We start from the raw sequence: 15739 nt of genomic DNA, 5'->3' as shown, positions 1-15739 counted from the left end.
TCCCAGCATTCTGTACACTGTAGTATACGCAGATCTATCCCAGCTCCCAGCAGACTCTACACTGTGGTATACGCAGATCTATCCCAGCTCCCAGCAGACTCTACACTGTGGTATACACAGATCTATCCCAGCATTCTGTACACTGTAGTATACGCAGATCTATCCCAGCTCCCAGCATTCTGTACACTGTAGTATACACAGATCTATCCCAGCATTCTGTACACTGTAGTATACGCAGATCTATCCCAGCGCCCAGCATTCTGTACACAGTAGTATACACAGATCTATCCCAGCGCCCAGCATTCTGTACACAGTAGTATACACAGATCTATCCCAGCGCCCAGCATTCTGTACACAGTAGTATACACAGATCTATCCCAGCTTCCAGCATTCTGTACACTGTAGTATACGCAGATCTATCCCAGCATTCTGTACACTGTAGTATACGCAGATCCATCCCAGCTTCCAGCATTCTGTACACTGTAGTATACGCAGATCCATCCCAGCTCCCAGCATTCTGTACACTGTAGTATACGCAGATCCATCCCAGCTCCCAGCATTCTGTACACTGTAGTATACGCAGATCCATCCCAGCTCCCAGCATTCTGTACACTGTAGTATACGCAGATCCATCCCAGCGCCCAGCATTCTGTACACTGTAGTATACGAAGATCCATCCCAGCGCCCATCATTCTGTACACTGTAGTATACGCAGATCCATCCCAGCTCCCAGCATTCTGTACACTGTAGTATACGCAGATCCATCCCAGCTCCCAGCATTCTGTACACTGTAGTATACGCAGATCCATCCCAGCTCCCAGCATTCTGTACACTGTAGTATACGTTGATCTATCCCAGCAGTCTGTACACTGTAGTATACACAGATCTATCCCAGCATTCTGTACACTGTAGTATACACAGATCTACAGCTCCCAGCATTCTGTACACTGTAGTATACGCAGATCCATCCCAGCTCCCAGCATTCTGTACACTGTAGAATACGCAGATCTACAGCTCCCAGCATTCTGTACACTGTAGTATACACAGATCTATCCCAGCTCCCAGCATTCTGTACACTGTAGTATACGCAGATCTATCCCAGCTCCCAGCATTCTGTACACTGTAGTATACACAGATCTATCCCAGCTCCCAGCATTCTGTACACTGTAGTATACGCAGATCTATCCCAGCTCCCAGCATTCTGTACACTGTAGTATACACAGATCTATCCCAGCATTCTGTACACTGTAGTATACGCAGATCTATCCCAGCATTCTGTACACTATAGTATACACAGATCTATCCCAGCTCCCAGCATTCTGTACACTGTAGTATACGCAGATCCATCCCAGCTCCCAGCATTCTGTACACTGTAGTATACGCAGATCCATCCCAGCGCCCAGCATTCTGTACACTGTAGTATACGCAGATCCATCCCAGCTCCCAGCATTCTGTACACTGTAGTATACGCAGATCCATCCCAGCTCCCAACATTCTGTACACTGTAGTATACGCAGATCCATCCCAGCTCCCAGCATTCTGTACACTGTAGTATACGCAGATCTATCCCAGCTCCCAGCATTCTGTACACTGTAGTATACGCAGATCCATCCCAGCTCCCAGCATTCTATACAGTGTAGTATACGCAGATCTATCCCAGCAGTCTGTACACTGTAGTATACACAGATCTATCCCAGCATTCTGTACACTGTAGTATACACAGATCTACAGCTCCCAGCATTCTGTACACTGTAGTATACGCAGATCCGGGATGCAGTTAAAATCCCGGCGGTCGGGATCCCGGCATTCAGAATCCCGACGCCGGAATCCCGACCGCCGAAATCCCGACACATTCTCCCTCCGTGGGTGTCCACGACATCCCTGGAGGGAGAATAAATTAGTGTGCCTAGCGTAGCGAGGCACCTGGCCCACTGCGTGGCGAGCGTAGCGAGCCCGCAAGGGGGGGCGATCCACGTCGACCCCTTGTCGGGATTTTGGCTGTCGGGATTCCGGCGTCGGGATTCTGAACGCCGGGATCCCGACCGCCGGGATTCAGTACTGAATCCGCAGATCCATCCCAGCTCCAAGCATTCTGTACACTGTAGTATACGCAGATCCATCCCAGCTCCCAGCATTCTGTACACTGTAGTATACGCAGATCCATCCCAGCGCCCAGCATTCTGTACACTGTAGTATACGCAGATCCATCCCAGCTCCCAGCATTCTGTACACAGTAGTATACACAGATCTATCCCAGCGCCCAGCATTCTGTACACAGTAGTATACACAGATCTATCCCAGCGCCCAGCATTCTGTACACAGTAGTATACACAGATCTATCCCAGCTTCCAGCATTCTGTACACTGTAGTATACGCAGATCTATCCCAGCATTCTGTACACTGTAGTATACGCAGATCCATCCCAGCTTCCAGCATTCTGTACACTGTAGTATACGCAGATCCATCCCAGCTCCCAGCATTCTGTACACTGTAGTATACGCAGATCCATCCCAGCTCCCAGCATTCTGTACACTGTAGTATACGCAGATCCATCCCAGCTCCCAGCATTCTGTACACTGTAGTATACGCAGATCCATCCCAGCGCCCAGCATTCTGTACACTGTAGTATACGAAGATCCATCCCAGCGCCCATCATTCTGTACACTGTAGTATACGCAGATCCATCCCAGCTCCCAGCATTCTGTACACTGTAGTATACGCAGATCCATCCCAGCTCCCAGCATTCTGTACACTGTAGTATACGCAGATCCATCCCAGCTCCCAACATTCTGTACACTGTAGTATACGTTGATCTATCCCAGCAGTCTGTACACTGTAGTATACACAGATCTATCCCAGCATTCTGTACACTGTAGTATACACAGATCTACAGCTCCCAGCATTCTGTACACTGTAGTATACGCAGATCCATCCCAGCTCCCAGCATTCTGTACACTGTAGAATACGCAGATCTACAGCTCCCAGCATTCTGTACACTGTAGTATACACAGATCTATCCCAGCTCCCAGCATTCTGTACACTGTAGTATACGCAGATCTATCCCAGCTCCCAGCATTCTGTACACTGTAGTATACACAGATCTATCCCAGCTCCCAGCATTCTGTACACTGTAGTATACGCAGATCTATCCCAGCTCCCAGCATTCTGTACACTGTAGTATACACAGATCTATCCCAGCATTCTGTACACTGTAGTATACGCAGATCTATCCCAGCATTCTGTACACTATAGTATACACAGATCTATCCCAGCTCCCAGCATTCTGTACACTGTAGTATACGCAGATCCATCCCAGCTCCCAGCATTCTGTACACTGTAGTATACGCAGATCCATCCCAGCGCCCAGCATTCTGTACACTGTAGTATACGCAGATCCATCCCAGCTCCCAGCATTCTGTACACTGTAGTATACGCAGATCCATCCCAGCTCCCAACATTCTGTACACTGTAGTATACGCAGATCCATCCCAGCTCCCAGCATTCTGTACACTGTAGTATACGCAGATCTATCCCAGTGCCCAGCATTCTGTACACTGTAGTATATGCAGATCTATCCCAGCTCCCAGCATTCTGTACACTGTAGTATACGCAGATCTATCCCAGCTCCCAGCATTCTGTACACTGTAGTATACGCAGATCCATCCCAGCTCCCAGCATTCTGTACACTGTAGTATACACAGATCTATCCCAGCATTCTGTACACTGTAGTATACGCAGATCCATCCCAGCTCCCAGCATTCTGTACACTGTAGTATACGCAGATCCATCCCAGCTCCCAGCATTCTGTACACTGTAGTATACGCAGATCCATCCCAGCTCCCAGCATTCTGTACACTGTAGTATACGCAGATCCATCCCAGCGCCCAGCATTCTGTACACTGTAGTATACGAAGATCCATCCCAGCGCCCATCATTCTGTACACTGTAGTATACGCAGATCCATCCCAGCTCCCAGCATTCTGTACACTGTAGTATACGCAGATCCATCCCAGCTCCCAGCATTCTGTACACTGTAGTATACGCAGATCCATCCCAGCTCCCAACATTCTGTACACTGTAGTATACGTTGATCTATCCCAGCAGTCTGTACACTGTAGTATACACAGATCTATCCCAGCATTCTGTACACTGTAGTATACACAGATCTACAGCTCCCAGCATTCTGTACACTGTAGTATACGCAGATCCATCCCAGCTCCCAGCATTCTGTACACTGTAGAATACGCAGATCTACAGCTCCCAGCATTCTGTACACTGTAGTATACACAGATCTATCCCAGCTCCCAGCATTCTGTACACTGTAGTATACGCAGATCTATCCCAGCTCCCAGCATTCTGTACACTGTAGTATACACAGATCTATCCCAGCTCCCAGCATTCTGTACACTGTAGTATACGCAGATCTATCCCAGCTCCCAGCATTCTGTACACTGTAGTATACACAGATCTATCCCAGCATTCTGTACACTGTAGTATACGCAGATCTATCCCAGCATTCTGTACACTATAGTATACACAGATCTATCCCAGCTCCCAGCATTCTGTACACTGTAGTATACGCAGATCCATCCCAGCTCCCAGCATTCTGTACACTGTAGTATACGCAGATCCATCCCAGCGCCCAGCATTCTGTACACTGTAGTATACGCAGATCCATCCCAGCTCCCAGCATTCTGTACACTGTAGTATACGCAGATCCATCCCAGCTCCCAACATTCTGTACACTGTAGTATACGCAGATCCATCCCAGCTCCCAGCATTCTGTACACTGTAGTATACGCAGATCTATCCCAGTGCCCAGCATTCTGTACACTGTAGTATATGCAGATCTATCCCAGCTCCCAGCATTCTGTACACTGTAGTATACGCAGATCTATCCCAGCTCCCAGCATTCTGTACACTGTAGTATACGCAGATCTATCCCAGCTCCCAGCATTCTGTACACTGTAGTATACACAGATCTATCCCAGCATTCTGTACACTGTAGTATACGCAGATCTATCCCAGCATTCTGTACACTATAGTATACACAGATCTATCCCAGCTCCCAGCATTCTGTACACTGTAGTATACGCAGATCCATCCCAGCTCCCAGCATTCTGTACACTGTAGTATACGCAGATCCATCCCAGCGCCCAGCATTCTGTACACTGTAGTATACGCAGATCCATCCCAGCTCCCAGCATTCTGTACACTGTAGTATACGCAGATCCATCCCAGCTCCCAACATTCTGTACACTGTAGTATACGCAGATCCATCCCAGCTCCCAGCATTCTGTACACTGTAGTATACGCAGATCTATCCCAGTGCCCAGCATTCTGTACACTGTAGTATATGCAGATCTATCCCAGCTCCCAGCATTCTGTACACTGTAGTATACGCAGATCTATCCCAGCTCCCAGCATTCTGTACACTGTAGTATACGCAGATCCATCCCAGCTCCCAGCATTCTGTACACTGTAGTATACACAGATCTATCCCAGCATTCTGTACACTGTAGTATACACAGATCTATCCCAGCTCCCAGCAGTCTGTACACTGTAGTGTACGCAGATCTATCCCAGCTCCCAGAAGTCTGTACACTGTAGTATACGCAGATCTATCCCAGCTCCCAGCATTCTGTACACTGTAGTATACGCAGATCTATCCCAGCATTCTGTACACTGTAGTATACACAGATCTATCCCAGCATTCTGTACACTGTAGTATACACAGATCTATCCCAGCTCCCAGCATTCTGTACACTGTAGTATACACAGATCCATCCCAGCTCCCAGCATTCTGTACACTGTAGTATACGCAGATCTATCCCAGCATTATGTACACTGTAGTATACACAGATCTATCCCAGCGCCCAGCATTCTGTACACTGTAGTACACACAGATCTATAGGGAATAAAGCCGTTAGATATACGAAGCTCTAGTATGTGAGTTTTCTGGGATTATTTATTTATTTAGTTTCTTATATAGCGCAGCAGATTCCGTTGCGCTTTATAATATTAGACAGTGATAAAACTAACTGGGTAACAACCCCACAACTAAAGGTGGTTTTAGGTGGGGAATTTTGCAAAAAAACATCACTGTAAAATGGCCGCCACGTATCCACGGTCACTAAGCCAGAGGTATGTTCTGACAAGTTCGCGGATGCAGTCACTTTACCCCAAACACATCTTGGGGAACTGAACGTTTCAGAGCCCACCCCCAACCCCCTCTACAGGTGGTATTTCATATATTCAGCTGTATAATAAAATGTGGATAAGGAATTACAATTATCATGTTCGAATCCCGATAATTCAGACATTGGCCTTAATTCAGGGTTGCCTACCCTCCCGGAATGGCCGGGAGGGTCCCGGAAATCGGGTCCCCCTCCCGGTCCCCCGGAAAGGGTGGCAATCCTCCCGCATATCCCCCCCAGCTCCTGCGATGTCATGTCATGTGTCCCTTGGTGGGGGGTCCGCAGGTAAAATGCCGCGATCGCGGCATTTTAGCCCCGCCCCCCGCAGTGCAATGACTGAAATACCGGCATTGCATGGCAGGGGGCGGGGCTAAAATGCCGTGACGCTGTAGACATGCCCCCAACAGGGCATCATCTGTGTGGCCACGCCCCCGGACCGCCTCTTTTTCCATTCATGGAAATAGCCCCGCCCCCTGCCTGACAGAGCTGGCTGCCCTCTCCCGGAGAGGGCAGCTCAAAAGTCGGCAACTATGCCTTAATTCAGTCAGGATCACTAAGCAAAATCTTCCTCTAATGGGTAAAACCATGCTGCACTGTAGGTGGGGCAGATGTAACGTGTGTAGAGAGAGTTACAGTTGGGTTGTATTGCAGTGTAAGAATAAAGCTGTCTAATATTTGTGGTCTACATGCAAATGCAGCTGGTATTTACCCTGCACAATATAACCCACCCAAATCTAAGATAAATGCGTACGGGAACGTGCATGGTATCGGAATCGGATGTTAAACACATGCGATTTGGGCTCTTGTCATCCGATTCCTCAGCCTGATGCCATCAGATGTAAAGGGTCCATATTTCAGTAGTGGATGGGGGCTGAAATTAGACTCAATGATCTGTACACACTGAGACTTTGTTACGCCTCCTTCCTATATTAGTAATCCCAGCTATTGCTGCGTAACCCGGCGATATCGGGCAGTCACGTTCCCATGGCGATAGAGTGTTTGCTTGCTCAGTAAATCTCTCAGGAGCTCAATCAATTAAGAATCCTATTTGAATAGAGCTCATTTGCATACAAGTCAAATAAATCCAAAGTACATTTTGCTGATCTTTTAAGAGATTAGAGTGTTTTAGGGCGGAGGCCGTGTACCGTGTCACGTGTGCGTGCCCTGGGAGCTGTGAAGGTAGCGTGTAATCCCGAGATTACCAGCCGTAACATACTTACTAATTGTTTCTGCAGTAAATAATAATTGTTGTGCATCTGTCTGTTGGGGAAACAAGGACGCTGGAACTGCTCCATAGAGGAATAAGAAATATTGTTTCCAGGTACAAATCGCCCCATTTCCAGCGGTCTGTGGGGCTGATTCAGCCCTGCTCACTAGGTTGCATATTCCCAGCGGTCTGTGGGGCTGATTCAGCCCTGCTTGCTAGGTTGCACATATTAATTGCCGGCAGGCAATTAATATGCCTGCCGGCAATTAATATGTGCACCCCCGTGCACCCACATATTGGCGCATGTTCACACCCCCACCATTAGCACCATGTACCCCTAAATCTACTATGTTGTGTTTTTAATTAGCTATAGAGGAAACGGGGTGGATTCTGCACTTGATACATCGCTGTTACCCCCGGCATGTATAGGGAGACACGTGTGTGACACCGGAGGCTATAATAACCGCCCCTCCCCCCATGACTGGGAAATTATATTTTGTCAACACCAAAGTGTCGGCAGTTCTGATGTCAATATTGACAATATATCTTCAGGGAATCTTCATTTTCAGAATGTCGACAGATAAAATGTCATAATTGTCGGAATGCCGACGTTCGGGTTAGGCTGCTGCCACGGTAGTGATAATGCAGAAGGATGTTGGGGTCAGGGTATGGGGGTCAGGGTTAGGCACTAGAGAGAGGGTTTGGGCGTGCCAGATCGGAGGTGTGACCTGCAAGTGGCGGCCACCAGGAGAAGATGTAGGGCCAACAGAATGAACGGTCAATAATCTATCAAGTCGGCATTCATCACAGTCTGCATGATGAATGTCAACGAGGTTACCATTCTCTGCATGGATGTCTGCGTTACCGTCAGGGTGACCACAGAAACCCCTCTGCTGGAGCCAGCGAAGCCATGTGCAAGGACGCAGCTACTCGCCCTGGAAAATGGTGCTAACACGCCTGTCGACGCACAATCGCCACCCCCAAATGCCAGCAACATGTCAATAATACTGCGGCATGTGCAGCGTTGTGAGCTACATCGCCGCCCCAGATCTGCACAGACGCAAATCTAAAAACATCAGAGTTGTGCATCGATGTCCGGTTTACATCCATCTGCGAATTAGGCCCAATGGCGTTCTCAGGCGGCATCAGGGACGGCGGTACCCGCTGACATTGTGTCTGAGGAACGCCGGATGCCAGAGTTAGGGGTTAATAGAACATGGAATATCCAAGTCCGGGCTGGCTGAGCAAACATCACGCCCGGAGCCGGAGAATAATCCCATTCTAATCCACTTCCTGCGCTGACGTATGGCGGCTCCGTGGAAGAAGCCATTGGGACCTTTCCTGGAGATTTGCAGCTTGTAGTAAAAACAATTAGCTGGATCCTAAGACAAAGTGCAAATGTTACAGAAATGGAAAAGTAAACAGAGGATTGTGTGTGGATTCCCCGTCCGGCCCGCTGGCAGCGCCAACGCGGTTACACTGATATATTAGTGCACAGCTCGAGGCTCGGGGATCTATCGAAGATGGGATGTTGCCCATAGCAACCAATCAGACTCTATGGGCATTATTTACTAAGATGGGAGTTCTGTTTCAGATGGCATGTTGCTATGGGCAACCAATCAGAAGTTACTTCTTATTTATTTAGCACCTTCTAGAAGCTAATAGGTACAATCTGATTGGTTGCGTTGCAGAGCGCAGTGCGCAGTGTGGCTTTGTAGCACCACGCACTGTATTTTTCACAGTTTTTTGGGAGTGATGGGCTTCATGGCCACTCCTCCTTCATTTGGCCACACCCCTTCAGTATTCCGAGCCTTACGCTTGTCTCGGTGGCCCTGGGCTATCCTGGCTGATTGAGGCCGGCACTGATGTCACAGACCCACCCTGGCCCTATATGATGAACGCCAGACATGGCTGCGGCCTGGTATAGAATAGATGGCACATTTAGTGTATGGGGGCTTATCATATATGTACTAACATATGGCATTAACATCCCAAAGGGCCGCCCTTTGTGATCAGTGACGAGGACGGGACTTCTGGGTCTGCGATGCGGAAGTGACGCTGGCGGCCGCAGGATTGGTGCGCAAATCAGATCCCTCACACAGCGCTGCGGAGAGCACTAGGAAAGTGCAGCGGAGTCCAGCCGGAGGGGCCTTAGGTTGACATGGATGGAAGGTTGACACAAGCATTAGCTTTACAATGGCTTGGTCGACACTGTATTGATGCACCGCATCCCCTCGCACGGCGCGCTGCGCTCACCTTGCTTTGGACACAATTCTATTCTCTCTCTACGCCCTAGTGGATTGTAGGGCATGAAATACCATCTGTCGGCACATGTCGACCTTCTGTTGTCAACACAATGCATGTTGACCTTTAGTGTGTCAACGTAACAACCTATACCGTACAAGCACCATCCGCTGCCGGTATACAGACCGTTATGTGCCATTACCCACACTGGCAGGTCTGCACAGGCATGAAGGGGTGTACCGGTGCCAGCCGGCCCTTGTTTGTGTTCCTTTCCCATGAGCAGATAAGTGGCCCCCTCAGTCACGCACCCGCTCGCCCCTGGCACCACCTAAGAGGCCGCGTCCTGTTTCCATTCAGCCGTGAACCAAGCCGTCCATGTTACCAACTCCTTTCTGATGCACAGACCTGGGAGCAGAACATGACGACGCCTGTGTGTCATCCCCAATTCTCCCGTCCCGGATAAGTGTTTGCCTGTCAGACAAGTAGGGACCCCCTTCTCCTCCTTTCCTCCTGCAAGTTCCCTTTACAAACACCCAATTGTCAGTGCCAATTAGTACATTGTTAGTTGACACAATGGCGTTCCTGTCGCCGGGCATGGCCGGCCTTTGTGCTGCTCCAGTCAGCCGTGGGGGCAGTCAAGTTTCATTTAGGACTGAGCATAACATGGACAGAAAATGCCAGCAGAAGACTAGAGAGAAGCTGGGAGGAGGTAGATGGGTGTGTGAGGAGGACCGGGACGGGGGATGAAGGCTATTCATGAGGTAGCCCCACTCGGTGAATGGCCCAATACGCAGAGCTTTCATTAAGAGCCCCTCTCTCCCCGGCACAAAGGCCGGCCGGGCCTACAGCCGTAATTAGTGCTCTCACTGTGCTGCGGCCACTGTGCCCGCAATGCCGATTGTCCTCGTGTTTACGCTCTTTCCCGCCAATCCAATAATGAGGACGCGGACGCTTTTCTTCAACCCCAGCAGTGCGCGGCCTTTCATTCCACTGGCTGCGTCGTACTGGGATTTAACCCCTCGCTGCCTGGATTTATGATCAAGTCGCTAAAAAAAACCCTATTTTATAGACTACAGGGGCACGGGCAGGAGGTGCTTTATGGCTGGGCAGAGGCAGGAAAGGGCTTCACGCCTATATGGACCATGGCAATGTAATATCTCGTCATACGTTCACTGAACTTGGCCATGTGACAGGCCCCACTGCCTCTGCGGCCATGGTGTCTGTGACCAGCCCCTATCAACCACCTGGAAATTGGACGCTGACCCACTTGGGCTTTGCCCCATCTAGACCTATGCACCATCTAGGCTTGGGCCAGTCAGTATTGTGTTGGCATGTAATGATGTAAGTGTGGCAGGCCATGCGGGCACGCAGTATCTTCTGCCAGGTGGTCCTGCGTTATGATACGTCAGGGTGATGGCGGTCACTGCATTTCTACAAGTTGTTAAGAAACATACCACCAATCGCCCCAGACCCCCAATAACCAGCATATAGTCTGCGTGGCATACAGAATGTGTGGTGTGACCTGGGAATGGGCGGCTGACACACAGCACAATGGGGCAGATGTATTAAGCCTTAACAAGAGATAAATGCAAGTGTGATAAGGAGAGATAAACGTCCAGCCAATCACCTGCTAACTGCTATGTTACAGGCTGTGTTTGAAAAAAGTCAGTAAGGAGCTGATTGGCTGGATGTTTATCTCTCCTTATCACCCTTGCATTTATCTCTTCTTAAGGCTTAATACATCTGCTCCAATGTCCCCATTGCAGCCGCCTCCCAGTCCCAGGCAAAACCCATCCTGTGCCGCTAGCTCCACTGCTTCTTCCACCTCGGGCTGTGGCACTACAAGTCACAGGAAGTCCTGGCAGGCATGAGGTGACCCCTTTTACACCAAAACGCCAGGTCGCAACCGGCTTTTTTAGACCCAGGTTCAAGCCGGGTGCGACCCAGCGTTTAGTGCAATTTACACCGGGCGGACAGCGGTCCGCAGGTTGGACGTTCCCCATTCATGTAAATGGGAGCCGGGTCATCCGACCCGGCGTTCCCATTTACACCGCCCTCTACCCAGGTCCTAGCCGTGTTCTACCCAGGTCAGGACCTGGGTAGAAGTCCCGTGTAAAGGGACACGGCATTAGGGATTTACACCGCCGAAGATCCGGGTCTGACCCGCCACTGACCCGGATTTTTCGGCGGTGTAAAAGGGGTATTAGTTAGTACCACAATACCCAAAGCAGCCTGACATAATTCAGCATGGTTTGTTAATTACTGAATTTGCAAATCGAGCAATTATAGAATAACTGTACACGCGTACCCTTTGTATCGCACATGCGCAAGGGGAAATAGAGAATGTCTACGGATCATAAATGCAAAGGAGCTGCAGTTTGATGGACAGGAAGCTGCCATCTGGGGGCGGAAACCATCCGTTTTCTTGGTGTGTTGGAAAAACCACTGGCGTGCCCAGGTGTATATGACGAGGGTCTGTGATGTCAGCGCTGGCGTGCCCAGGTGTGTATGAGGAGGGTCTGTGACGTCAGCGCTGGCATGCCCAGGTGCATATGAGGAGGGTCTGTGACGTCAGCGCTGGCATGCCCAGGTGCATATGAGGAGGGTCTGTGACGTCAGCGCTGGCGTGCCCAGGTGTGTATGAGGAGGGTCTGTGATGTCAGCGCTGGAGTGCCCAGGTGTATATGAGGAGGGTCTGTGATGTCAGCGCTGGCATTCCCAGGTGTATGAGGAGGGTCTGTGACGTCAGCGCTGGCGTGCCCAGGTGTATATGAGGAGGGTCTGTGATGTCAGCGTTGGCGTGCCCAGGTGTATATGAGGAGGGTCTGTGATGTCAGCGCTGGCATGCCCAGGTGTATATGAGGAGGGTCTGTGAGGTCAGCGCTGGCGTGCCCAGGTGTATGAGGAGGGTCTGTGACGTCAGCGCTGGCGTGCCCAGGTGTATATGAGGAGGGTCTGTGACGTCAACGCTGGCGTGCCCAGGTGTATATGAGGAGGGTCTGTGACGTCAACGCTGGCGTGCCCAGGTGTATATGAGGAGGGTCTGTGACGTCAGCGCTGGCGTGCCCAGGTGTATATGAGGAGGGTCTGTGACGTCAGCGCTGGCGTGCCCAGGTGTGTATGAGGAGGGTCTGTGACGTCAGCGCTGGCGTGCCCAGGTGTATATGAGGAGGGTCTGTGACGTCAGCGCTGGCGTGCCCAGGTGTATATGAGGAGGGTCTGTGACGTCAGCGCTAGCGTGCCCTGGTGTGTATGAGGAGGGTCTGTGACGTCAGCGCTGGCGTGCCCAGGTGTATATGAGGAGGGTCTGTGATGTCAGCGCTGGCGTGCCCAGGTGTATATGAGGAGGGTCTGTGATGTCAGCGCTGGAGTGCCCAGGTGTATATGAGGAGGGTCTGTGATGTCAGCGCTGGCATGCCCAGGTGTATGAGGAGGGTCTGTGATGTCAGCGCTGGCATGCCCAGGTGTATGAGGAGGGTCTGTGATGTCAGCGCTGGCGTGCCCAGGTGTATATGAGGAGGGTCTGTGATGTCAGCGCTGGCGTGCCCAGGTGTATATGAGGAGGGTCTGTGATGTCAGCGCTGGCGTGCCCAGGTGTATATAAGGAGGGTCTGTGATGTCAGCGCTGGCATGCCCAGGTGTATATGAGGAGGGTCTGTGACATCAGCGCTGGCGTGCCCAGGTGTATATGAGGAGGGTCTGTGATGTCATGCCCAGGTGTATATGAGGAGGGTCTTTGATGTCAGCGCTGGCGTGCCCAGGGGGTATATGAGGAGGGTCTGTGATGTCAGCGCTGGCGTGCCCAGGTGTATATGAGGAGGGTCTGTGACATCAGCGCTGGCGTGCCCAGGTGTATATGAGGAGGGTCTGTGACGTCAGCGCTGGCGTGCCCAGGTGTATGAGGAGGGTCTGTGACGTCAGCGCTGGCATGCCCAGGTGTATATGAGGAGGGTCTGTGACGTCATGCCCAGGTGTATATGAGGAGGGTCTTTGATGTCAGCGCTGGCGTGCCCAGGGGGTATATGAGGAGGGTCTGTGATGTCAGCGCTGGCATGCCCAGGTGTATATGAGGAGGGTCTGTGATGTCAGCACTGGCGTGACTAGGTGTATATGAGGAGGGTCTGTGATGTCAGCGCTGGCGTGCCCAGGTGTATATGAGGAGGTTCTGTGATGTTAGCGCTGGCATGCCCTGGTGTATATGAGGAGGGTCTCTGACATCCGTGCTGGCGTGCCCAGGTGTATGAGGAGGGTCTGTGATGTCAGCGCTGGCGTGCCCAGGTGTATGAGCAGGGTCTGTGACGTCCGTGCTGGCATGCCCAGGTGTATATGAGGAGGGTCTGTGATGTCAGCGCTGGCGTGCCCAGGTGTATGGGGAGGGTCTGTGACGTCCGTGCTGGCCCCTTCCACCCTGTGCAGATTAGCGTCAGCTACTCAAATTTGCTCAGACGGCAAAGCCTCTTCGATGGTTTGAGATTTGCGTATGGATCTGTGCCTGGATGGCGATTAGCGATACATTCGCAGTTTATCGCAGGGCGTCGTCTCTTTCTGTCATGGTGGCTCAGGCGCGTAGTCAGATATACAGGTGGTACTCAGACTAAACATAAGCAGTGAGCAATTGGTCCTACGTTATAGATGCATTACTGTGATAGCTGTATATACTATAGGGGGAATATAGTGGGGGCAACGTGTGAGCAGATGGCTGTATTTATACTCAGAGGACTCTGCGTGCGTCATACGCAGGTGCTGGATGCTGGTCGCTGCAGCATTTGGTCAGAGTTACCTGCACTTTGGACTCACCTGAGTACACCCACCTGCATTGCTGGGAAAGGCGGATCCGGTCTCCTGAACAAACAGCTCATCTATTGCTCACTTCCGTCTGTAGGAAACTTTCACTAAAGCTTCTAATAATGGAAAGAGGTGATGTCGCCTATGACAACCAATCAGATACTGTATATCATGGCGTATTTTCCCCCAGGTTTCTGGATGATGTATTGCACAATAAGTGCCGCCATATTGAATTTACCCCTAGGTTCCTTCCAACCACATGTTTTAATATGTTAATTGGCGTCTGCAGTGGAACATGAATTGCAATTACGGACATTGAGGCTGATTCTGAGTTGGGCGGAGACTCCCCTCCGGGATGCAGCCGGTCTCCTTGGAAGGGAGGATCGTTCCTGTCATTAAGTGGATCCTCAGTAAAGGGGCGGAGCTAAAATGACACAAATCATTTGGGGGGGGGGGGGGGCATTACTTGCTGTGGTGCACCAACATGAAATGTTAATAACGGAGCCGTACTGAGCGACTAAGGTCTTATATGTGCCTGTTATCACTCTTCATTTTATCACTCCATTTACCTCACAAGGTGCTAAATATCCAATGGATCCAGTTCTAGGTCCCAGGTCGGGGACAATGACTGATTGGAGCACATCCTATCCCTGGGCACTTTGACAGATGGGACCTCTGAGGTCAACAAGCCATTTGCAGGAGCAGTCATTCTGCAAGGCACCAAGGCGCAGAGAACACATTGCACATGACAGTATGGTGCATTACCCCAAATCACCCCTGGTCTGCTTAGTGCTACATTCACCCAAACAATCAGCACATTAGGAGACAATGAAATGAGGTTCTACCCCAAGTCAGAGGAGAGGAAAGGTCACAGCATAATGTAACCTCTGACCTCTGTGGCCTTCTAGGAATGTGAGGCTCTGTTCCGCCACCAGCGGCTTCTCACCTGGGAAGAACCAAGATTTAGGTTGTTCTTGAGGCTATCACCAAATATATCTGGCATGGAGACCATTGGGGGTGGCTCTGCTAGCTCCTACCTCCTTCCAGTCCGCAGCCTTTATCCAGATGGCCCATGCAAATCCGTACTTAGTGCAGTTACTGTATACAGCTTGCCATACACTGAGACGTCTGCAATTGCCCCTTGAGCCGCCTGTGCCCTAATATTATATAAGTTTGCCACTTAGTATAATTATTTGTGGGCTTTATGCAAAAGCAGAAGGTATTTAGCCTGCACAGAAATAATATAACCAACCAAAAATCCTAATCTCTCTGCACCTGTTACATCCGGCCCACCTGCAGTGCAGCA

The sequence above is a fragment of the Crinia signifera genome, chromosome 7, assembly GCF_055691185.1.
Source record: "Crinia signifera chromosome 7, ASM5569118v1, whole genome shotgun sequence".
NCBI classification, from domain to species: Eukaryota; Metazoa; Chordata; class Amphibia; order Anura; family Myobatrachidae; genus Crinia; species Crinia signifera.
The sequence above is the reverse complement of the archived record's forward strand: the minus strand, read 5'-3'. Positions refer to the sequence as shown.